Here is a 27,623-nt window from a genome sequence, read left to right on the forward strand (position 1 = left end):
CGCATTTCGCCACAAGAGGGCGCTACTGCACCGTTTTACTATCGAAGTGGATGATTTCTCTGGTTGAAGACTTTCTCTTCGCGGATAAACGATATAACTTTAGTGTTACTTGTTTATTTGCAATTCTAACGTATATCTGATATAAGTAGGGTGAGTTTTACCAGAGTACTAGATATAGGTTAGATTTTGACTTGAGGTAAAAAAATATATATATATATTTTTCCATTTAGATTTTTATTAGTGTGTTGATTTCCCATTGTTAAGATGGAAGGTGTTGGGAGATGTAGGGGTTTCCTGACATTTAATCTGTCACCATCTGTTGGTAGGGGTTCAGCCAAAATTCCAGTTGCTAGTACACCTATGCCTAAACTGGAGGGTTTTGGGAGTTTTGATGATAATTTACCCATGGAAACGCCCAAGGATGTGTATGAAAGAGTTTTGCCAAATACAGGGAGTGGGGAGGTCATGGATTTCATAGCAGACATAGTACAGCAGATTGGTCATTCCATTGGGGAGAACATTGCCTCCTGTTTGGAGCCAAGGGCAATTGATGGACATGTTGGGGACAATGTTATGGGGAATGCATGCAGCTCTAGGGGTATGGATGTGTCAGGCCTGAACCTGGTACTGAAGTCTGATATCAGGGAACCGGTGTACTTTCGGGGGGATGGCTCTGAAAAGTGCACAGTGCATGAGTGTGAGGATATGGTCATGGTTTACATGCGTAAGAGGGGCGTATCTGTGATGGATCAAGCAGATGAGGTTATGGGTAGGCTTATGGGAAGGGCCCGCGATGTTGTTAAAGTGGGCATACGCAGCAATCCCTCCGTTGATTTATCTAAAGGCCCGAGCCCCATCTTTGACATACTGAAACAACATTTTAGTGACACTGCTTTTTCAAGCATGCCCCTCGCTGACTTTTATGCCACATTACCTCTGATGAACAACCATTCGACTATTGGCTCAGACTGAACAGGGCTATGGAGGTTGCTGAAGATCGTCTAAAGAGACAGAAAAGAAGTGTTGAAGACCCATCTCGTGAGCTCCCAGTCATGTTCATCAGACATTGCCCTAACGCTGAACTGTCGCTTATCTTTAAGTGCAAGCCATTACAGCAGCGGACCGCTGCAGATGTTCATGAGGTTGGATGAATACAGGAGGGAGCGGAGGTACTCTCACTTATCTAAGGTGATCCCCAGCCATCGCAACAATGAAGCAGGAAGTTGGTGCTGTCATGCCAATCACCATGCCTGCTGTGAGGCCCCACATGGAAGTACCTAATGCGTTGCCTTCCCCAGCCCAGACGATTCAGCGCTCAGCTGAGCCGATGGAACCTATCCTTGCAATGCTGGAGCGTGTGCTGGAGCAGAGGCCACAACAGTCTGACCGTCAGTTCCAAAAAGGGAATAGGAGCAAATGAAAGTCTAATGGGCCATGTGACGTGTGCGGGGAGGCTGGACATGATACTTACTTTCACTGCAGGGCCAATCACCTCTGCTTTCTTTGTCATGTAGCTGGCCACGCACGCTCTTAGTGCCCCAAGGCCGCAGCTATGAGCACAGCTGGTGGAGTCCCTACAGTAATCACTGCTCAGCTCCTGGGAAACTAGTAGGCCTGCATGTAGAAGGGGAGAGTGTTGGGCCTTTTGTAGAGCCCCCATCGGTGAGAGCTGTTGATTTGGAGTCTGTATATAAAAGTGTTTGTGACGAAATGGAGACTGAGAAGAGTATCATAATGCAGAACACACAGACTTTCCCCATATGATGATTTATTCTATGCCAAGGTGTTAATTTGAGAAGTAGAAGTGAGAGCTATGCTTGACAGTGGGTCCATGGCTTTTACCTTGAGCTCTAGGGTCTTACCTGAACTGTTGCATGCAGGAGTGTTGAAAAGTCCATCATTGAGTCCTACAGAGGTAGTCTTGGTTGGTTGTGGTGGGTTGAAGACGAGGCCTTTGGGAGTATGTGAGCTGGAGATGGAGATGTACGGCTGTAGAGTTGCCGTGCCTACACTGGTGGTTGAGGGCCAGAGTGATGACCTCATCTTGGGCAGCAATCTCCTAAAGCACTTAATTCGCCACCTGGAGACTAATGGAGATCTCTGGAAGAGGGTTTATACTCCTGTGTGTGATGGGGGTGAGGAGAGCAAGCTAATCAACATGATGGCTAATGTGGACAGATGGAGAGACAGTGAAGTACCTGACAAAGTTGGAAGTGTGAGACTAAAAGGGCCTGTGACTCTAGAGCCTATGCAGGAGCACTTAGTTTGGGGCAGACTACAAAACACTCAGAATCTATCAGCGGGCAGTGCTGTTCTCATTGAGCCCAGCAGGTCAAGGTCAACACCAAGGTCAATCCTGGTAGGGAGGACAGTAGCTCTGTTGCGGGGGGATGGGTGGCTCCCTGTTAGAGTGATAAACCCTTCTCAGAAGACGGTGACATTGAGACGAAACGCCACTCTAGCCGATGTCTTTCCTTGCGTGGCTCTAGAGGACTTTGACTGTTCGCGTGTGAATGATGATTCATCTGCAACTTTTCAGCAGCAAGTGCAGAGAACGGCTCATATACTCACTGACTGCCAAGATGACTTGACGCTGACTGATGACGGTTCCAGCCAACTTCACCATACTGACGGACCTGACAGTTCAAGCAGTCCTGGGGTCTCACGTGACTTAGGTTTGATTGATATTGATGTCGACTCCTGTCAAGTGTCTCCTGCTGGTAAGAAGAAACTCATCCAGCTCATTTCTGAGTACCAGTCCATTTTTTTCCAGGCACAAGTTGGATTGTGGAAAAGCTTCTGGATGTCTTCACCGCATTCAACTGAGTGATGAGAAACTCTTTCGGATGCCCTACCGACGCCTTTCACCAAATCAACAACTAGACACAATGTTTTAATCTGATTAGGCTACTTGAAAAGTCTCCTGTAACCTACCTGCCCACGTTCATCCACTCCAATATAACTCCAGCATCCAAACTGCACACTGGCCATTCAATCAATGGCAGGAGACATCTGATACAAAACACCCAAAAGTTGAACGACATTCATAGATTGACAAGCCAAGCCTTTGATACTGAGTAGGGAGGGATGTATTTTACATTTGTCCAGATTGACGTACTCTATTTGATTGTAGTGTTGAAAACGTAAACCAAGATGAAGTCGATAATCGGTATGCAGTTATGCATTGCTTATTGGTTGTGTGTGGTGCATTGGCACAGAAACCTGTTGGTAGGAAAACGATGCATATGTTTTATATACTTATGTAATAAGGCACAAGGGGGTGTGGTATATGGCCAATATACCACGGCTAAGGGCTGTTCTTAGGTTCTTAGTGCCTGCACACAGCCCTTAACCGTGGAATATTGGCCAAATACCACAAACCCCCAAGGTGCTTTATTGCTATTATAAACGGGTTACCAACGTAATTAGAACAGTAAACAGTGATTTCAGCTAATCAACGTTCAGGGCTTGAACCACCTGGTTTACAATTATAGATATATCATACAAATGTACATGTGATTTCCCCATCTCTGATTGTTGTGTAGTGAGACAGGCAGGGAGAGTGAGTGAGCTCATCAGTGGTGTTCAGCAAACCCTCAACCTTCTGGCCTGTTAGCCCCGCGTGGCATCGACTGTGCCACAAAACCATGCTGAAGTGGTCAATTCAATATCCACATTTACTCATTTCACACGGGGGACATTTTTGCCGTTTTAAAGCTCATTTCCTACATGACTTATGCCATGTTAATGATATCTGGGTGACTGACAGAACAAGAGAGAAACTGCTGAGGCGCAACCAAATTTAGAAATGTCACCTTGTATATTCTACTATTCTAACTCTCAACAGTAAGTTGAGACCCCGACTGAGTTTCTGGGTGTCCGCTTGTGCTTGGAGCCAGCCCTGCACAAGTTGATATTTTAAACCTTATGAACTGTGCTCATGGAATATCACATATCAACCACATAACCATGTAAAAGGTCTGAACGTAGGCCTAGTTATCCTTGTTCAATACTGGATAGCACTTGTGAGGTTCAGGTAGGGTTGTCTTAGGGAGAACAGTAGTAAGTTACCCTATGACACCAGCAGAGGGACACAGCAACTTGGCAGGTGAGGTGAGACCTTTCTGCAAGAGAGAAGTTTCCTGCCAACTGTAACCCTGGAATGCTGCCAGTATCGGCGATCTCTCTCTCAGCCATTGACTTGTGAATCTATTGTGATCGTCACTGATAATGGTATCATGTCCCTTTTCCCAGCGCCGCCTCCACAGATTTGTGTCTGACACTAGAGATGTAGAAGCCAAGCAGATGGTGTAGGGTGACTGGTGCTGTAGAATGCCTCATTACCAGTAGAAGTCTTCATCATCTGTTGGCCGGTCCAAACTTTCTCCCAACCTCTCCCCCTTGGCCCTAACCCTTTGCTGTTTTCGCTCCCTCTCCTCTTTCTCTCCTAGTGAACAGGCCAGCAGGAGGCAGCAGGTGGTGGAGGAGGACACAGAGGATTGGCAGAGAAGTCCAGACTTCACCGGGCTGGAGAGGGTTGGAGGAGTGGACCTGTCGTTCATCGAAGGAGATGACGTCAACGCCTGTGCCCAGCTAGGGGCGCTCAGCTACCCAGACCTAGAGGTAAGGCACTGACTCGGACCATTTCTATGCTAATGCTAACCATTGGCTGCGTCTTAATGCTGTAAAGCCCAAATGGACCATTTCTATGCTAATGCTAACCATGGGCTGCGTCTTAATACTATAAAGTGGTTTCCTTTTCTCCTCTTGACTCATAGGCACTGTTTGAGCATACTAGATGAAAGAAAGATGGTGTTCTTTTTGTATTTCACCTGAATAGCTCTTCTGTATTAGTGTGGATCAAAGAAAGGAGACAAGGAAAGGAAGTGACCTGAAGGTATTGACACACAGGTCATGTCTGTTCAGTCATCCTAGCAGTTTGTGACCATGAGTCTTGCCTCAACTTTTCATTGCCTCTATATTTCATTCTTAACCGTTCCAGTCCCTCTATTGTACCCGACCCTAATTCTCCATCAAGGGCTGTCAACACATTCTGTAACACAACCCATCATAATTAATGATATTTGCCAGCTTGTTTTGTTGATATATGGACCAATTTTGTTGTAATGTTATTATACTAAGGCTAATTAAATGTCCCCCAGTCAGTGCAGACACAATCATTTACTCAGAGTCTCTCCCATTGGTGTTTAACAGATTAATTCACAACATAGTGGTTTTTGCATCATCCGCCCAAACAATTTCAGAATAGCCAAGAGCCACAATGCATTTTTACAAATTGGCTGCTTGAAGTTAAAATAGTTTTAAATATCCAAGGATGAATATCGGAGTCATTTTCTGAATCCTAGTAATTTATGTGACATTCACATGACAATTAACGTAGAAGATAGTAAAATACTAAATGAAAATTCTGACATTGACGGGCATTTTAGCAGGAGTACACCGACTCCTCCTCAATCAAATAAAATTGACTCGATAGAACAATGTGAAATAAATCAACACAATTTATTAAACAAAATATACACTTGAGTTATACCCATTTCCCAACAAGTTAGTCACAAATACTTGAAGCTCTCAGAAATAACAACTTTTACTTATGAGTACAATATGATGATATATTTTTATTTTCAACACAGCCTACAAGAACAGTATTTTACTATAGCTGCATTAGGCAGGAGGAAGAGGAGCACCATTGCCAACAACATGGTGATGACATCCACTGAGTGGTAGCTGTATCATGACATCCTGTGGGACTCTGAGCGCAAGTCAGCAGCTTCTTTGTGTCTCATGACGAACTCGATCCAGTAGACGACCCTGTCCAGTGGTTTCATGGAATGGTCTCCTTGCAGTCTAGAGTGCTTCTGCATGTTGAACTTGTAGGCCCCATTGTGGAGAACTTCCTGCAAGCCCTGAAGAAAGATCCCTCTATTGAAACTGCCAATGTCTAAAACCTTGGCTCCTCCTCTCTCTTCCAGCCGGAGAAGATTGTCAAATTGTTCTTGAAACAGTGGCAAAACCAACACCATGGTAAATGGCCTCCTTGACATCTATGTAACCCCATGTGACACAAATGCTGTGATCTTGTCATGACCAAGGAGGTCAGACTGAGCCAGCCATTTTACCAGGAGGGTATTATTACCCGAAATGGAGGGTTTGTCATTCAAATTTCTCCACATGACTTTCTGGGGCGTTGGGAAAAGGCAGAAGCAATTTCAGTGGATACTACATCCCTTGTAAGACTAAGGATCCTAACTACATTATAATGACCCCATGCTCTCTAGAGCTCTGAACAAACTCTTCTAGCTCTTTTGAGAGCGGTTGAACAGGCTTGCAGTAGAAGCCATCAATGTGTACGATGTTTGGCATAGTTGGATGTGGAGACCCGAAAACAAAATCAGAGCGAATCAACCATAGGTCAGCTGAACGGAGCAATCTGTAATAATGAATATCTCAGCCAAAGTATTTATCACAAAGCTCATCATAGTATATATTGAACTCTACAATTTCCTGGTAAACCATAATTCCATAAAACATATTTCTGAGCCTGTAAGAAATTCATGTCTTCCGATAAACCTGATCTAAAAACTGGAACAAATAACTGGTGAGGAAGAAAGAGCAAAATGTGCCATACCAGCTGTGGTCCAACGAGCGCTGTAAACTAACGGCAATCTAATGTAATGCGCCAGCAAGACTCCCCCACCCCATGCAGATCTGGGAGCACCATGTCATACCTTGCTTCCACAAGGCTTTTTATGAGTTCTTTATCCTCAAACATTGCTCTTACCATACCACACATACTTTCTTGAATCTTTGAAAGTATATCATCATCAGTATTTTGTTTTCTGAAGAATTTCAGAAGAAATGTATCCTCTCTGTTTTTGAAGGATTGTTTGCAGAAATTATATAATGGAATTTTATCAAGCCCGTCTATTGTTGAGATGCTTATTTAGAGCAAGGATAGGCAACTGGGGGCCAGGACAGCAGCCTGCCTTTTGTAGGCCGCGGCTCAATTTCACCCCCCCCCCCCCCCCCCCCCCCCCTCCATGCCCAAAAGCCACTGTAATTCAAGAATGACTCTGATGATGGAATTTCCAAAAGCAATACAGACTAACTCTCTCCACATGTCATCCCTGGGGACATATCAAATACAACAAAACGTCTCCATCAATAAATATTTGTATTATTTATTGCAATACCGGGTCAATTAAAATGCCTCATTTAAAAAAGATTCACCCCAAAGATGATATTAATATTCAAAAAAAATATATATATATATTCTGATCATTTTTAATTTATCATCATGTTTTTACTGAAGCAGGGTAAGTAAATTCCAGGACTCAGGAGCCTCTATAAATCTTTTGGTTGAGTTTCACACTAGATTTTATTTTTAATAAAAAGAATAACTCACCCTGTCTAACCTGACAAGTCACAAAAGAATGAGGAAAAATCCCAAAGACCTTGTCATCGACTTCAGGTAGACACCATCAGCTCCAATGGATCCATCACTGGGGACCAAGATATAGATCTCTGTTCAATGATTAACAAAATGTTTTACTTTGGAGCCAACTTTGTCAGAATGGGTAAGCCAGAACACTGTAGCGAGAGTTGTGCAGGTCAGTGGAAAGAAATTCTGGGTTAAGCAAAAGGCCCTCCTGAGACATCTAGAAAGACCACACACACAAGAGAGGGAAATAACATCTGATCAATCACATCCCCTTTTATCAATGAGTATGCAGTACAGTATTGACTTCTAAACACAGACTCAGGCCTCTACCTCTCAACACCAACAGAGACGTTATGTTTTGTACCAGAATCAGTATGGCTTTAAAGGGATAGTTCTGTGAAATTACATATTTATATAAAAAAAAAAAAAAAAGGATAACCCGCACACTGAAAAAAGACAGGTGACCGACCCTGACTTTAGTGCTTATTTATTTTTCATATTTGAAATGATTGTCAAAGTCAAGGTCGGTCACCTGTGTTTTTTCAGGGTGCGGTACTGTATATTTTCTTGATTTTTAATGCTAGTTTCTGACAAAACCAGCACCTGGACCTAGACACACTGCTGTGCACAAGAGTTTCTCTTTCTTTGTTTATATAGTACCAGTCAAAAGTTTGGACACACCTACTCATTCAATTTTTTTTTTACAGTTTTTTCTATTTTCTACATTGTAGAATAGTAGTGAAGACATCAAAACTATGAAATAATACATATGGAATCATGTAATAACCATAAAAGTGTTAAACAAATCAAAATATATTATTGATTTTAGATTTTTCAAAGTAGCCACCCTTTGCCTTGATGACAGCTTTGCACACTCTTGGCATTCTCTCAACCAGCTTCATGAGGAATACTTTTCCAACAGTCTTGAAGGAGTTCCCACATATGCTGAGCACTTGTTGGCTGCTTTTCCTTCACTCTGCGGTCCAACTCATCCCAAACCATCTCAATTGGGTTGAGGTCGGGTGATTGTGGAGGCCAGGTCATCTGATGCAACACTCCATTACTCTCCTTGGTCAAATAGCCCTTACACAGCCTGGAGGTGTGTTTTGGGTCATTGTCCTGTTGAAAAACTAATTATAGTCCCACTAAGCGCAAAGCAGATTGGATGGCGTATTGCTGCAGAATGCTGTGGTAGCCAACCCGATTAAGTTTGCCTTGAATTCTAAATAAATCACTGACAGTGTCACCAGCAAAGAATCCCCACACCATCACACCTCCTCCTCCTCCATGCTTCACGGTGGGAATCACACATCATCCGTTCACCTACTCTGCGTCTCACAAAGACACGGCGGTTGGAACCAAAAAATCTCAGATTTGGACTCATCAGACCAAAGGACAGATTTCCACCGGTCTAATGTCCATTGATCGTGTTTCTTGGCCCAAGCTACTCTCTTCTTATAATTTGTGTCCTTTAGTAGTGGTTTCAATTCGACCATGAAGGCCTGATTCACGCCATCTCCTCTGAACAGTTTATGTTGAGATGTGTCTGTTACTTGAACTCTGTCAAGCATTTATTTGGGCTGCAATTTCTGAGGCTGGTAACTCTAATGAACTTATCCTCTGCAGCAGAGATAAATCTTGGTCTTCCTTTCTTGTGGCGGTCATGAGAGCCAGTTTCATCATAGCGCTTGATTGTTTTTGCGACTGCATTGACTGACCTTCATGTCTTAAAGTAATGGTGGAAAGTCGTTTCTCTTTGCTTATTTGAGCTGTTCTTGCCATAATATGGACTTTGTCTTTTACCAAATAGGGCTATCTTCTGTATACCACCCTACCTTGTCACAACACATCTGATTGTCTCAAACGCATTAAGGAAAGAAATTTCACAAATTAACTTTTAACAAGGCACACCCGTTAATTAAAATGCATTCCAGGTGTACCTCATGAAGCTGGTTGAGAGAATGCCAAGAGTGTGCAAAACTTTCATCAAGGCAAAGGGTGGCTACTTTGAAGAATCTGAAATGTAATACACTTTTTTGGTTACTACATGATTCCATATGAGTTATTTCATAGTTTTGATGTTTTCACTGATTATTGTACAATGTAGAAAATAGTCAAAATAATGAAAAACCCTTGAATTTGTAGGTGTGTCCAAACTTTTGACTGGTACTGTATATTTAGATATTTGTATATACAGTGATGTCCATAATATTTGGACAGTGACACATTTTTTGTTGTTTTGGCTCTGTACTCCAGCACTTTGGAATTTTGATTATACAATGACTATGAGGTTACAGTGCGGACTGACTGTCAGCTTTAATTTGAGGGTATTTTCATCCATATCGGGGGAACTGTTTAGAAATATCAGCACTTTTTGTACATAGTCCCCCAATTTTAGGGAACGAAATCATGGTAGCTAGGGTTGTTAAGGGTCGGAAACTTTCCGGTAAATTTACGGGAAGTTTTCCAGAAGTTTTCCATGGGAAGTTAAGCTCGGGAATTTTAGGAATTTTGCTTAAATTCGTCAAAAAATTGCTTATAACAGTGAACCTTCTTTGTGGGATACACATAAGGCAATTCTAGGCCTTGTGGCATATTTTCGTTTAACTATCCCCAATTAAATGGAATTGCAGCCCTTTGCATGCACAGTGCATTCTTCCATCACATGTGCAGTGCACTCTTCCATCACATGCACAGCTGATTCTCAAGATCTTGCACACTAATTAGATGCTATTGAGCCCCCACTACTACACTGTCTGAGCCAAGGACCACATGCTTTCTGGTAAGTATTGATTACAATACTGGGTGGGGTGAATATATTTTATATGACATACATTATTTTTTGTTAACTAGTAAATAGTAGCATACAGATAAGTGTGTTTAAATTATTTCTAACTTGTTAACATATTCTGCTAGTTAGTTTTTGCTACCATGTGGGTTTTAGCTTGCTTGAGCCTGCTAACCGAGGAGTGTTAATTCACCTGTTTCATTTTAAAACATTTATCTTACAAATGAGTTGTTTAATCTAACTGCTTAACTATTTATCTGTACATGGAATTTTATTTGTTTTTTTTACTCATTTCTTTCTAATCTTTACAGGAAAATGCCACGGGCACTATCTGTTGTGTGGAGACATTTCACTGCAGCTAATGTAGAAGGAAAAGCTGTGTACATTTTGCAAATACTGTGCCATATCATATGTGAAGAATGCAACAAAGATGCAGAATCATCTGGCCAAGTGCATAAAGTTCCCTCAGTGCTCACAACAAGCAACCTCTGAAATGATGAATCAGACACCTTATCGATAGCAACAACTCACAGTCCTCCCCTAATCAGAAGGTTTTTTTACTCAATGGAGGAACGTAGTCAGTGAAATGCTGATGAATGTCTTGCTCAAGCTGTGTATGCAACTGGTTCACCTCTGATGCTCAAAGGCAATGTGTATTGGAAGAGATTTCTGAATGTTCTTCGCCCAGCATACACCCCTCCAACCAGACATGCTTTATCTACTAATTTGCTGGATGCAGAGTTCAAGTGAAGGTCAAGCAAATCATAGAGAAAACAGACTGTATTGCAATCATTTCTGATTGGTGGTCGAATGTTCATGGGCAAGGAATAATTAATTACATCATCTCCACCCCTCAACCAGTATTCTACAAGAGCACAGACACAAGGGACAACAGACGCACTGGTCGCTACATTGCAGATGAGCTGAAGGCAGTCATCAATGACCTTGGACCACAGAAGGTATTTGCACTGGTGACAGACAATGTTGCGAACATGAAGGCTGCTTGGTCTAAAGTGGAGGAGTCCTAAGCTCACATCACACCCATTGGCTGTGCTGCTCATGCATTTAATCTGCTCGTCAAGGACATCATGGCACTGAAAACAATGGATACACTCTACAAGAGAGCCAAGGAAATGGTTAGGTATGTGAAGGGTCGTCAAGTTATAGCAGCAATCTACCTCACCAAGCAAAGTGAGAAGAATAAGAGCACAACATTGAAGCTGCCCAGCAACATCTGTTGGGGTGGTGTTGTCATCATGTTTGACAGTCTCCTGGAGGGGAAGGAGTCTCTCCAAAAAATGGCCATATCTCACTCTGCCGATATGGACAGCCCCATCAAGAGGATCCTCCTGGATGATGTATTTTGGGAGAGAGTGGTAATCAGAGATCAACAAAGCCTATGGTGTCATCACTACTGTGTCTCACCACCTTGGCCTGGATAAGGGCAAGGTTCTTGGCAGTCTGGCGAAGTACACTTCCAAGCCAGGGCTTTGGGATGGAGATGCAATATGGCAGTCATGCCAACATATCTCATCAGCCACCTGGTGGAAGGGACTTTGTGGATCTGAGGCTCTTTCCCCTGTTGTCTCCATCATCCTCCATATCCCACCAACATCAGCCGCTTCAGAGCGCAACTGGTCCTTGTGTGGGAACACACACACCAAAGCACGCAACAGGCTGACCAATACAGGGGTTGAAAAATTGGTGGCCATCCTGGCAAATTTGAGGCTTTTTGAGCCTGACAACGAGCCATCCTCCACAAGGTTGGAAAGTGACAGTGAAGATGAGGCCTCAGAGTCTGATGTTAAACAGGTGGACATTGATGAGGTCTGGGGAGAAGACATGGAAGCCTGAGAGGAAGACAACCAAAGCTTTAGTTTCAAGACTATCATTTTACAGATGTATGTTGGAAAGGTTTTTTGGAGATGCGATGGATCATTGGGGATCATTCAATATTCCCTTTATTTTGTTGTTCAGTGAAATCATTCCATGTGAACTGAAAATGGTTGTCTAGCAATGGTCAACAACCAATTTAACAGAGCTTGAATAATTCTTTGCTTCTACAAAGTATTGGGTGTGAATACTTAAGGAAATTAGATATTTCTGTATTTCATTTTAAATACATTTAAATACATTTGCAAACATGTTTTCAATTTGTCATTATGGGGTATTGTGTGTAGATGGGAGATAAAAAAATATATATATTTAATCTATTTTGAATTCAGGCTGTAACACCACAAAATGTGGAATAAGTTTAGGAGGATGAATACTTTCTGAAGGCACTGTATAAGATATAACACAGGCATACGTTTATGCCGGTGTTCTCTGTTGTCTGTTCCATGTGTCCACTACCAGCTGCTGTATGAGGACAATGAGATGGTGACCCAGCCCCTGCCGTCTTCCTGGCCTTCAGGGAGACCCCCTATCTGCTGGAGGCCCTGTAGCGCCTGGAGATGACCCAGCCCCTGCCGTCTTCCTGGCCTTCAGGGAGACCCCCTATCCCCTATCTGCTGGAGGCCCTGTAGCGCCTGGAGATGACCCAGCCCCCGCCGTCTTCCTGGCCTTCAGGGAGACCCCCTATCTGCTGGAGGCCCTGTAGCGCCTGGAGATGACCCAGCCCCCGCCGTCTTCCTGGCCTTCAGGGAGACCCCCTATCTGCTGGAGGCCCTGTAGCGCCTGGAGATGACCCAGCCCCCGCCGTCTTCCTGGCCTTCAGGGAGACCCCCTATCTGCTGGAGGCCCTGTAGCGCCTGGAGATGACCCAGCCCCCGCCGCTACCTCAGCCTGCTACCTCAGGTCAGGTTCTGGACACTTTGGCGTTGGAGATGTTACAGTTTAACTGACTTATTTACTGTTATACTCAGAGAACACTTAATGTTTCAATTTTGTTTGAACTAAATCTCACTCTGACATGTCTCATACTGTCTAACTTCCGTTGATTCTAAAGGTTAGCACAGTTTCATTGACGTTATCGGTTTGCTGTGTCCAACGGTTTAACTGTTCACCTCAGAGCGATACATCTCTGTGTGTTAATGCCTTTCTTTTCAGCTACCCAATACCCTCTGTCTTCCTCTCCCACGATGTGTGTCCATAAGTCAGCTCTGTACCGTCCATACCTTCCCACTCTCCTGTGTTAGTCACAGCCCACACAAATCACTCACTCCCACACCCCCACCTCAAGTCGGGTCCCTATCCACACATGCACACACACGCAAAACACCTCTCCTACGCAAAACACGCACACACTCGCCGTCTTCTGCCGAACACATGCACACTGCCCTCATGAATTTATCACTGACATTTACCCGTGGACACCGACAGACCAGTCCCCGCTGCTTTCTGTACAGCTCCTCAAATGATTTCTACATGACTTATGATTCACAGCAGAAATATGCCTGTCCAACCACCTTGGCACTGTAACAAATCAGTGAATGGGCGGTTGACATAGTTCAATACATCCATCCAACAAAATCTCACTAAGTCTTGTGAAAACTTCTTTTGTTAGCCTGTAATGAAGAAAGACCTCATGCTTAGAAGCGCAAGGGACAGCCGAGAGCTGCTTTGAGCCTTGCCCATCTCTCACCTGTTGTCTCTTTCTGTACTTGCCCATCTCTCACCTGTTGTCTCTTTCTGTACTTGCCCATCTCTCACCTGTGGTCTCTTTCTGTACTTGCCCATCTCTCACCTGTTGTCTCTTTCTGTACTTGCCCATCTCTCACCCGTTGTCTCTTTCTGTACTTGCCCATCTCTCACCTGTTGTCTCTTTCTGTACTTGCCCATCTCTCACCCGTTGTCTCTTTCTGTACTTGCCCATCTCTCACCTGTTGTCTCTTTCTGTACTTGCCCATCTCTCACCCGTTGTCTCTTTCTGTACTTGCCCATCTCTCACCCGTTGTCTCTTTCTGTACTTGCCCATCTCTCACCCGTTGTCTCTTTCTGTACTTGCCCATCTCTCACCTGTTGTCTCTTTCTGTACTTGCCCATCTCTCACCCGTTGTCTCTTTCTGTACTTGCCCATCTCTCACCTGTTGTCTCTTTCTGTACTTGCCCATCTCTCACCCGTTGTCTCTTTCTGTACTTGCCCATCTCTCACCCGTTGCCTCTTTCTGTACTTGCCCATCTCTCACCTGTTGCCTCTTTCTGTACTTGCCCATCTCTCACCCGTTGTCTCTTTCTGTACTTGCCCATCTCTCACCCGTTGCCTCTTTCTGTACTTGCCCATCTCTCACCTGTTGCCTCTTTCTGTACTTGCCCATCTCTCACCCGTTGTCTCTTTCTGTACTTGCCCATCTCTCACCCGTTGCCTCTTTCTGTACTTGCCCATCTCTCACCTGTTGCCTCTTTCTGTACTTGCCCATCTCTCACCCGTTGTCTCTTTCTGTATCTGTCCCCAATAGGTGGTCTTGGTGGATGGGAATGGTCTGTTCCACTACAGAGGTGAGCAGTGGAACAGACGGTCTCGGTCTTAAACTGAGACTGAGACCGGATTCTCAAGCAACTTACTGTCTACTAATAGCATTGACTATTTACTACTAACAGTAGTCTGCTACATACTGTCTACTAATAGCATTGACTATTTACTACTAACAGTAGCCTGCTACGTACTGTACTATTAGCATTGACTATTTACTACTAACAGTAGTCTGCTACATACTGTACTAATAGCATTGACTATTTACTACTAACAGTAGTCTGCTACGTACTGTACTAATAGCATTGACTATTTACTACTAACAGTAATCTGCTACGTACTGTACTAATAGCATTGACTATTTACTACTAACAGTAGTCTGCTACGTACTGTCTACTAACAGCATTGACTATTTACTACTAACAGTAGTCTGCTACGTACTGTACTAATAGCATTGACTATTTACTACTAACAGTAGTCTGCTACGTACTGTACTAATAGCATTGACTATTTACTACTAACAGTAGTCTGCTACGTACTGTACTAATAGCATTGACTATTTACTACTAACAGTAGTCTGCTACATACTGTCTACTAATAGCATTGACTATTTACTACTAACAGTAGTCTGCTACGTACTGTACTAATAGCATTGACTATTTACTACTAACCGTAGTCTGCTACGTACTGTACTAATAGCATTGACTATTTACTACTAACAGTAGTCTGCTACGTACTGTCTACTAATAGCATTGACTATTTACTACTAACAGTAGCCTGCTACGTACTGTACTATTAGCATTGACTATTTACTACTAACAGTAGCCTGCTACGTACTGTACTAATAGCATTGACTATTTACTACTAACAGTAGTCTGCTACGTACTGTACTAATAGCATTGACTATTTGCTACTAACAGTAGTCTGCTACGTACTGTACTAATAGCATTGACTATTTACTACTAACAGTAGCCTGCTACGTACTGTCTACTAATAGCATTGACTATTTACTACTAACAGTAGTCTGCTACATACTGTCTACTAATAGCATTGACTATTTACTACTAACAGTAGCCTGCTACGTACTGTGCTATTAGCATTGACTATTTACTACTAACAGTAGCCTGCTACGTACTGTACTAATAGCATTGACTATTTACTACTAACAGTAGCCTGCTACGTACTGTACTAATAGCATTGACTATTTACTACTAACAGTAGTCTGCTACTTACTGTCTACTAATAGCATTGACTATTTACTACTAACAGTAGTCTGCTACGTACTGTACTAATAGCATTGACTATTTGCTACTAACAGTAGTCTGCTACATACTGTACTATTAGCATTGACTATTTACTACTAACAGTAGTCTGCTACGTACTGTACTAATAGCATTGACTATTTACTACTAACAGTAGCCTGCTACATACTGTCTACTAATAGCATTGACTATTTACTACTAACAGTAGCCTGCTACGTACTGTCTACTAATAGCATTAACTATTTGCAACTAACAGTAGTCTGCTACGTACTGTACTAATAGCATTGACTATTTGCTACTAACAGTAGTCTGCTACATACTGTACTATTAGCATTGACTATTTACTACTAACAGTAGCCTGCTACGTACTGTCTACTAATAGCATTGACTATTTACTACTAACAGTAGCCTGCTACATACTGTCTACTAATAGCATTGACTATTTACTACTAACAGTAGCCTGCTACATACGGTCTACTAATAGCATTGACTATTTACTACTAACAGTAGCCTGCTACATACTGTCTACTAATAGCATTGACTATTTACTACTAACAGTAGCCTGCTATGTACTGTCTACTATTAGCATTGACTATTTACTACTAACAGTAGCCTGCTACATACTGTCTACTAATAGCATTGACTATTTACTACTAACAGTAGCCTGCTACATACTGTCTACTAATAGCATTGACTATTTACTACTAACAGTAGCCTGCTACGTACTGTACTAATAGCATTGACTATTTGCTACTAACAGTAGCCTGTTACATACTTGCATAACAATTCAGACTTCAGCTGGTTGTGACAGTCATGTCCTCTACTATACATATGGGGTTGTCTTTTTTCCAGAGTTTGGCCAGGCGTGTCAACTGGGAGTTCTGTCAGGGCTTCCCTGTATAGGTGTGGCCAAGAACCTCCTGCAGGTGCAGGGTGTGGCCAAGAACCTCCTGCAGGTGCAGGGTGTGGAGAAGAACCTCCTGCAGGTGCAGGGTGTGGAGAAGAACCTCCTGCAGGTGCAGGGTGTGGCCAAGAACCTCCTGCAGGTGCAGGGTGTGGCCAAGAACCTCCTGCAGGTGCAGGGTGTGGAGAAGAACCTCCTGCAGGTGTAGGGTGTGGAGAAGAACCTCCTGCAGGTGCAGGGTGTGGAGAAGAACCTCCTGCAGGTGCAGGATGTGGAGAATAAACTCCTGCAGGTGTAGGGTGTGGAGAGGAACCTCCTGCAGGTGCAGGGTGTGGGGAAGAACCTCCTGCAGGTGCAGGGTGTGGAGAAGAACCTCCTGCAGGTGTAGGGTGTGGAGAAGAACCTCCTGCAGGTGCAGGGTGTGGAGAAGAACGAGGAACACCAGTCACAGGTGAGAGCTTCACCACTCACATTTCACACCGGTAGAGACCAAAATGCTGAGCAGATAAACACATTTTTGCAGAGGGGTGAAATTGCATCGAATCACAGGACTAGTTTCCAATGATTTAAGGGCGGAGTGTTCGCTAGTTATATTTCATTTGTTTTTTGTTTTTACAATAACAATGGGTTAAGACATACTGATGGATAGCACTCAAAGGAGATCTCAACTGACATTGGACTACTAAACTGTAGCCTACCTACAGTAGGTCTGCATTTGAGCAAACGTCTGACCTCCAATGTCAAGCTTTTGTCAAGCTTTGCTTCTCCTCTTCTGGGGACCATACCATTCTGGGGACCATACCATTCTGGGGACCATACCATAATCGTGGCATGGTCCCTTTTCCTGTGTCTGTATCAAACTACATTTGAATGCAACAACAAAATAATTATTGGCATACAGTTTTATAGTGTTAGTTTAATCTTCATGAATCATTCATGTGGGCTCTTGTCTACCTTTGAGCTCTATTTTTCACAATTAGTCATACTGTAGCTGTGTTGAAATTGGAGTACAGAGAGCACAATGCATTATTCATCATTCTATTGTGATAAATGTTTTTAAGGTAGTGTGTTTTCTTGCCTGGATCTATTGTAATATTTTATCGTGGGATGTTAGTTTCTCTCCACAGTGTTTCTGTAAGCTTGAACAATATTATACAGTGAGGGAAAACAGTATTTGATCCCCTGCTGATTTTGTACGTTTACCCACTGATAAAGAAATGATCAGTCTATAATTTTAATGGTAGGTTTATTTGAACAGTGAGAGACAGAATAACAACAAAAAAATCCAGAAAAACACATGTCAAAAATGTTATAAAATGATTTGCATTTTAATGAGGGAAATAAGTATTTCACCCCTCTGCAAAACATGACTTAGTACTTGGTGGCAAAACCCTTGTTAGCAATCACAGAGGTCAGACGTTTCTTGTAGTTGGCCACCAGGTTTGCACACATCTCAGGAGGGATTTTGTCCCACTCCTCTTTGCAGATCTTCTCCAATTCATTAAGGTTTCGAGGCTGACGTTTGGCAACTCGAACCTTCAGCTCCCTCCACAGATTTTCAATGGGATTAAGGTCTGGAGACTGGCTAGGCCACTCCAGGACCTTAATGTGCTTCTTCTTGAGCCACTCCTTTGTTGCCTTGGCCGTGTGTTTTGGGTCATTGTCATGCTGGAATACCCATCCACGACCCATTTTCAATGCCCTGGCTGAGGGAAGGAGGTTCTCACCCAAGATTTGACTGTACATGGCCCTGTCCATTGTCCCTTTGTTGCGGTGAAGTTGTCCTGTCCCCTTAGCAGAAAAACACCCCCAAAGCATAATGTTTCCACCTCCATGTTTGACGGTGGGGATGGTGTTCTTGGGGTCATAGGCAGCATTCCTCCTCCTCCAAACACGGCGAGTTGAGTTGATGCCAAAGAGCTCCATTTTGGTCTCATCTGACCACAACACTTTCACCCAGTTGTCCTCTGAATCATTCAGATGTTCATTGGCAAACTTCAGACGGGCATGTATATGTGCTTTCTTGAGCAGGGGGACCTTGCGGGCACTGCAGGATTTCAGTCCTTCATGGCGTAGTGTGTTACTGATTGTTTTCTTGGTGACTATGGTCCCAGCTGCCTTGAGGTCATTGACAAGATCCTCCCGTGTAGTTCTGGGCTGATTCCTCACCGTTCTCATGATCATTGCAACTCCATGAGGTGCGATCTTGCATGGAGCCCCAGGCCGAGGGAGATTGACAGTTATTTTGTGTTTCTTCCATTTGCGAATAATCGCACCAACTGTTGTCACCTTCTCACCAAGCTGCTTGGCGATGGTCTTGTAGCCCATTCCGGCCTTGTGTAGGTCTACAATCTTGTCCCTGACATCCTTGGAGAGCTCTTTGGTCTTAGCCATGGTGGAGAGTTTGGAATCTTATTGATTGATTGCTTCTGTGGACAGGTGTCTTTTATACAGGTAACAAGCTGTGGTTAAATGCAATCACTTTAAGAGTGTGCTCCTAATCTCAGCTCGTTACCTGTATAAAAGACACCTGGGAGCCAGAAATCTTTCTGATTGAGAGGGGGTCAAATACTTATTTCCCTCATTAAAATGCAAATCAATTTATGACATTTTTGACATGCGTTTTTCTGGATTTTTTTGTTGTTATTCTGTCTCTCACTGTTCAAATAAACCTACCATTACAATTATAGACTGATCATTTCTTTGTCAGTGGGCAAACGTACAAAATCAGCAGGGGATCAAATACTTTTTTCCCTCACTGTACAAGTCGAGCAAAAACAAAAACCTGTTGGTGAAAACTGTAAACCAGCTCTTATTGAAGAGAATACTGGTGGGAGAAGTCTCCGGTAAATATATATATATTTTTAAGCAATTTTGCAGCAATTTGTATTATGTAAATGTACCCTTTGTTTCGTTGAGGGAAATTCCAATCCAAAGTTACAAATAATTTAATTTTAAGGAAATGAATTGCATGCTTCAGGCATGCAACAGAGCAGTACTGTAGTGTGATGGTTTGGTGTCTATAATGACTGATGGAGGGGTGGTAGTAATGACAGAGGTAAGGGTTTCACTCTCTTCTGATGAAGGATTTTGAATGCGAGAGATGGAGACAGACAAACAGACATGGCACTAACATGACTAATGTGACCACCAATGTTAACAGATTTTCATAGCAAAAGGCCATGGGAGTTTAGCGCAGTACCCTGAACACACACCACCAGCAATCAACTGCCAAAAGGCCCCTAAAAACTCAATTACCAGGCAATAACCGCAGCTCAAACGGTCCCCACCGCACTAATCTTACATAACACTTTGTGAAAAACACTTGATGTCCCTCAGCTCTGCTTTAGCTCTAACGGCTGTTATGTTTAGACTCAGATTAGGTTTCCACTGTTTATGACCAGAGAAACAGGTAGCGACTCCCAAGTTAATTCGATCTCTCTCAGGCGACACTTAGCGTCTCACGGACGATAGCGATCGCATAAGCCTCGCTAACCGAACTACTGTAGCCGCGGTGTGGATTGCATTGGCTGAGATTTCTGAGCTACTGAACAGTATCTGTCAGTTAGCTACTGTTAGCTAAAGCGTTGGCTCTTAGCTAGTCTTTCATTAAGGTATCAGGTAGCTTTTAGCCGTCCAGATACATTTCCCTCAGGCTTTTAGCCGTCCAGATACATTTCCCTCGGGCTTTTAGCCGTCCAGATACATTTCCCTCGGGCTTTTAGCCGTCCAGATACATTTCCCTCTGGCTTTTAGCCGTCCAGATACATTTCCCTCGGGCTTTTAGCCGTCCAGATACATTTCCCTCGGGCTTTTAGCCATCCAGATACATTTCCCTCGGGCTTTTAGCCGTCCAGATACATTTCCCTCTGGCTTTTAGCCGTCCAGATACATTTCCCTCGGGCTTTTAGCCGTCCAGATACATTTCCCTCGGGCTTTTAGCCGTCCAGATACATTTCCCTCGGGCTTTTAGCCGTCCAGATACATTTCCCTCGGGCTTTTAGCCGTCCAGATACATTTCCCTCGGGCTTTTAGCCGTCCAGATACATTTCCCTCGGGCTTTTAGCCGTCCAGATACATTTCCCTCTGGCTTTTAGCCGTCCAGATACATTTCCCTCTGGCTTTTAGCCATCCAGATACATTTCCCTCGGGCTTTTAGCCGTCCAGATACATTTCCCTCGGGCTTTTAGCTAGCGACGCTCCAGTTATTTTAAATGGAACATTAGAACACCTCTTATCTTGACTTTGAGACTGGCGTCAGGGTCTGTTTTCAAACGATGACTCACTGCAGATTGTAGAATGATAGATCTGACTTCAATATTGCTTAGATACGAGCGTAGCGTTAAACTGCCATGTGTGTAGTTGTTTTTGCGCGTTAATCACATCAATGCAACATGAGTCATATTTGTTCCTCCAACTGCTCTCACCTGAAATTAGATTAGGGGAATCTGTGTTCATACATCCAGAGTGAAGGAGACGTCAAAGACACACACCGACATCCAGCGTGTCTCTAGGGTTTTGAAATGTCCAAGTGTTTTTCGTAACATTGCGATGACGCCCAATAGGTTTACTGTTGGACAATCAATTCAAATCCAAGCAAAAGGTCCATTGAAACATCGTAATACAATTTACGTGAATTGTTCATGGGATTTCAACGTGAAGGCTTTTTATAGAAGCTCCTTTAATCATGGAGCCTCTGTTGTCACGGTGACATCACATTTCTGTGTCCCTGTTACCCCCTGCGTCTTATTATGAGCTAAAGGTTTGTATGGACATGCCACTGGTCTTCTTTCATTGTGTGTGTGTGTGCAGGTGTACAATGTGCGTGTTATGCGCCGCTGCAACACATTCAGGTGTACAGGCCATCAATGGTGCATTGCCAGGGAGTGACTCAGAGTCCTGCTCGATGGATAGAGGCGTCATTCCGTTCACACGACAGCTGCTGCCCCTGCCTGCTGCTAGGTGGCTGAAATTCCTCTCTATGTCTCTCTTGTACGTTTATCTTTCTTCGGCTCCACTCTATTTCCCAGCTCTCTCTCACTCCTTTCACTCCTTCTCTCTCTACTCGCTCTGCAACTGCCGTCTCTCAATATCCCATCGTCATTTTTAACCTCCCCGAGTTCTCCCAGACCCCTTCACGCACTCTTTCTCCCCCTCCCTCTTCCTCTTCCTCTCTGGCACTGAGTCAAACCACTGTGTTATTGATCGTTGGCCTGTCTCATGTCCTACTGCCCAGATAGACACACTGGTCTCCTAGATAGCACCAGATGGGCCCTGGGCCCTACCTGGCCACTCACCTGGCGTATCTTCTTGTCCTGTATTATAATTAGTTATAGTGAAATGGATGGGACATCAAAGCTTTCATTAGTTTAAAGTCAAGTCCTCATCTCCAATGAGACACCTGTTACAGCGTCAGTCTTGGCAACAGGGATGAGGATGGGTTTTTTGATCTGAATGTATCTCAAGCTGATTGCAGGATCTGAGAGCTCTCTCATATAAACACTGCATCATCCAATATGTGAAATATCAGATTTTTACCTTTTCAAGTTTAAGGTCGAGTGAAGACGGGATTGTGCGGTTTTTCACAGACCGATGACTCACACCATCCTATGCACTTCAAATGAGATATACACTACATGACCAAAAGTATGTGGACACCTGCTTGTCGAACATCTCATTCCAAAATCAAGGGCATTAGTATGGAGTTGGTCCCCCCTTTGCTGCTCTAACAGCCTCCACTCTTCTGGGAAGGCTTTACACTACATGTTGGAACATTGCTGCGGGGACTTACTTCCATTTAGCCACAAGAGTATTAGTGAGGTCAGGCACTAATGTTGGGTGATTAGGCCATGCTTGCAGTCTGCGTTCCGATTCATCCCAAAGGTGTTTGATGGGGTTGAGGTCAGGGCTCTGTGCAAGCCGGTCAAGTTCTTCCACATCAATCTCAACAAACGATTGGACCTTGCTTTGTGCACGGGGGTATTGTCATGCTGAAACAGGAAAGGGCCTTCCCCAATCTGTTGCCACAAAGTTAAGTTGGAGGCACATAATTGTGTAGAATGTCATTGTACGCTGTAGCGTTAACATTTCCCTTCACTGGAACTAAGACGCCTAGCCTGAACCATGAAAAACAGCCCCAGACCATTATTCATCCTCCACCAAACTTTACTGCCAGATGGTGAAGCGTGATTCATCACTCCTGAGAATGCATTTCCACTGCTCCAGAGTCCAATAGCGGTGAGTTTTCAACACTCCAGCCAATGCTTGGCATTGCACAATGTGATCGTAGGCTTGTGTGTGGCTGCTTGGCCATGGAAACCCATTTCCTGATGAACAGTTCTTGTGCTTGTTGCTTCCAGAGGCAGTTTGAAACTCGGTAGTGAGTGTTGCGTCCTGTTGCAACCATGGACAGATGATTTTTATACACTTCAGTACTCGGCGGTCCCGTTATGTGAGCTTGTGTGGCCTACCACTTCGCGGCTGAGCCGTTGGTGCTCCTAGACGTTTCCACTTCACAATAACAGCACTTACAGTTGACCGGGGCAGCTCTAGCAGGGCAGAAATGTGACAAACTGACTTTTTGGAAAGGTGGCATCCTATGACGGTGAGACATAAACTGAACAAGTTCCACAGACATGTGACTAAGAGAAATTGAATAATGTGTCCCTGAACAAAGGGGGGGTCAAAATAAAAAGTAACAGTCAGTATCTGGTGTGGTCACCAGCTGCATTAAGTACTGCAGTGCATCTCCTCCTCATGGACTGCACCAGATTTGCCAGTTCTTGCTGTGAGATGTTACCCCATTCTTCCACCAAGGCACCTCCAAGTTCCCAACATTTCTGGGGGGAATGGCCTTAGCCCTCACCCTCCGATCCAACAGGTCCCAGACATGCTCAATGGGATTGAGATCCGGGCTCTTCGCTGGCCATGGCAGAACACTGACATTCCTGTCTTGCAGGAAATCACTCACAGAATGAGCAGTATGGCTGGTGGCATTGTCATGCTGGAGGGTCATGTCAGGATGAGCCTGCAGGAAGGGTACCACATGAGGGAGGAGGATGTCTTCCCTGTAACGCACAGCGTTGAGATTGCCTGCAATGACAACAAGCTCAGTCCGATGATGCTGTGACACACCGCCCCAGACCATGAAGGACCCTCCATCTCCAAATCGATCCCGCTCCAGAGTACAGGCCTCGGTGTAACGCTCATTCCTTCGACGATAAACGCGAATACGACCATCACCCCTGGTGAGACAAAACCGCGACTCGTCAGTGAAGAGGACTTTTTGCCAGTCCTGTCTGGTCCAGCGACGGTGGGTTTGTGCCCATAGGCACATTGATTAACTACTACCACTTGAATAAAGAACACTATCATCTGCATAAAAATGAGCATCCGCTGTTTCAATAAGATCCCCAATGTTGTTGATATACAAAATGAACAACAGTGGGCCCAAAATAGAACCTTGCGGAACACCTGAGCACACCTCTGTGGACTCAGATTTACAACCATCCACCATTACATATTGTGTACGATTTGATCTTTTTTTGTTATAAGTGGTCTGCAACTGCGAGGACGATCAGCTGTCCGTCCTGTCTCCCTGTAGCGCTGTCTTAGGCGTCTCACAGTACGGACATTGCAATTTATTGCCCTGGCCACACCTGCAGTCCTCATGCCTCCTTGCAGCATGCCTAAGGCATGTTCACGCAGATGAGCAGGGACCCTGGGCATCTTTCTTTTGGTGTTTTTCAGTCAGTAGAAAGGCCTCTTAAGGCCTAGAAAGGCCTCCTAAGTTTTCATAACTGACCTTAATTGCTTGCCGTCTGTAAGCTGTTAGTATCTTAACGACCGTTCCACAGGTGCATGTTTATTGTTTATGGTTCATTGAACAAGCATGGGAAACAGTGTTTAAACCCTTTACAATGAAGATCTGTGAAGCTATTTGGATTTTTACAAATTATCTTTGAAAGACAGGGTCCTGAAAAAGGGACGTTTCTTTTTTTGCTGAGTTTATATATAGTATATTACCAGGAAGGGAACAGGACAGCTACTAGCGTGTTGAATTGTGCGAAAGACAGGAACACGGCTGACAGGGCTGTGAAGAACATGTCAGGGCCTCATCCTCCCCTCGAAGAAAAGAGAGACCGAGGAGATGGGAGAGAGAAAGACTTTGGTATTGCAAGAAAAATAAACCCGCGCACAGACAGAGAGAAAGTCAGACACGTACAGACGGACGGACAGACTGACAGTAGTAGTGTGGATGAAGGATGGTCTGACTCCACTCCTCCTCCTCAGATTGCTTCATTGCAGAAGGGAGGAGACCGTTTCCCTCTGACTACCGACTCAGGAAAAGTGCTGGGGAGGGTAAGACTCACACACACGTTCACCATTTGCACACAAACACGTAATCAGTAGTTCTAAACATACAGTCTCTCCTCTGTTTCTCCTCTCTCTCGCTCCATCCCTTTTCGTCCTCTTTTTTTCCAGGCTCTGCGTAGTCCTGACAGCAGCACCAAACCGGTGTGTTTCAGTGGGCCACAAGATCAGCCTGGACACGGCCCTGCACCTCACACACTCCTGCTGCCGCTACCGTGTCCCAGAGCCAGATACACACACACACACACACACAGAGTCAAACACATACACATACACATTCTCACACGTACACAAACACATTCCCACACATACACAAACACATTCCCACACATACACAAACACATTCCCACACACACACATTCCCACACATACACAAACACATTCCCACACATACACAAACACATTCCCACACATACACATTCCCACACATACACAAACACATTCCCACACATACACATTCCCACACATACACAAACACATTCCCACACATACACATTCCCACACATACACAAACACATTCCCACACAAACACATTCCCACACATACACATTCCCACACATACACAAACACATTCCCACACATACACATTCTCACACATACACATTCCCACACATACACAAACACATTCCCACACAAACACATTCCCACACATACACATTCCCACACATACACAAACACATTCCCACACATACACAAACACATTCCCACACATACACATTCCCACACATACACATTCCCACACATACACATACACATTCCCACACATACACATTCCCACACATACACATTCCCACACATACACAAACACATTCCCACACATACACATACACATTCCCACACATACACATTCCCACACATACACAAACACATTCCCACACATACACATTCCCACACATACACATTCCCACACATACACAAACACATTCCCACACATACACATACACATTCCCACACATACACATTCCCACACATACACAAACACATTCCCACACATACACATTCTCACACGTACACAAACACATTCCCACACATACACAAACACATTCCCACACATACACATTCCCACACATACACATACACATTCCCACACATACACATTCCCACACATACACATTCCCACACATACACAAACACATTCCCACACATACACATACACATTCCCACACATACACATTCCCACACATACACAAACACATTCCCACACATACACATTCTCACACGTACACAAACACATTCCCACACATACACATTCTCACACATACACAAACACATTCCCACACATACACAAACACATTCCCACACAAACACATTCCCACACAAACACAAACACATTCCCACACATACACATTCCCACACATACACATACACATTCCCACACAAACACATTCCCACACATACACATACACATTCCCACACAAACACATTCCCACACATACACATACACATTCCCACACAAACACATTCCCACACATACACATTCCCACACATACACAAACACATTCCCACACATACACATTCCCACACATACACATACACATTCACACACATACACAAACACATTCCCACACAAACACGTTCCCACACATACACAAACACATGCACACATGCATACGAAAAGAGCCACTCAGTCACCAGATTAGAAGTCAGTCCAATCAATGAAAGCCAACTGAGATGAACCCTGTTAAATGTCAAATGGCTGTGAGGAACAGAGCAAATCAATACGGCTTGCTGGACACGAGACACCATGTGAAGTTAACCTGTCTGTCTATGCTTCTCTCATAGAGAGGGATAGAGGCTGCACTTGCCACAAAGCCTGTTGTAGCATGGGCAGCGCCATTTGAAGTTTATAATGGCAAAAACAGGGTGGGCTGGCTCTCTTTCTAACTTTATGCTCATCTCTACCTGCAGTCTGTTAGTGTTATTCTGCATTCCTGCCACTAGACTGTGCTGTTCCCTTAGAGAAAAGTGTGGTGGCATAACTCATCTGCCTTACACACTGTGCTGCTGTCAAAACCAGCCCTGCACTGCACCCAGTGCTCTCACACACACACATGCATGCACATAAACACACTCACTCACTCACTCACTCACTCACTCACTCACTCACTCACTGTCTCATTCTTTCTCTCTCTCTATCTCTCGTTCTCTCTCTTGCTGTCTCGCTCTCTCTACCCCCTCTCTCTGTCTCTCACTGTCATTTTCCTCCACTGCAGTCGGCACACACACACACACACACACACACACACACACACACACACACACACACACACACACACCTCTATTCTCAGTATATTGCCAGGAGAGCTGCAGCAGTAGGCTAACTCGTCTCCTCCTGTGTGTGTGTTCATTTCATCAGTGAGTGTGCTAATGGGTTTAGTGGGTGCTGGGGGTTCGTCCAATAAGATTGAACCTGGACATCGCTG

General features: G+C 44.1%; 1 pseudogene; it reads left to right on the forward strand.

Moving 5' to 3' along the window:
• Window positions 1-1,210: 1,210 nt before the first annotated feature.
• LOC115147844 (uncharacterized) lies at window positions 1,211-26,992 on the forward strand (annotated as a pseudogene).
• Window positions 26,993-27,623: the final 631 nt, after the last annotated feature.

The sequence above is a fragment of the Salmo trutta genome, chromosome 14, assembly GCF_901001165.1.
Source record: "Salmo trutta chromosome 14, fSalTru1.1, whole genome shotgun sequence".
Lineage (NCBI taxonomy): Eukaryota > Metazoa > Chordata > Actinopteri > Salmoniformes > Salmonidae > Salmo > Salmo trutta.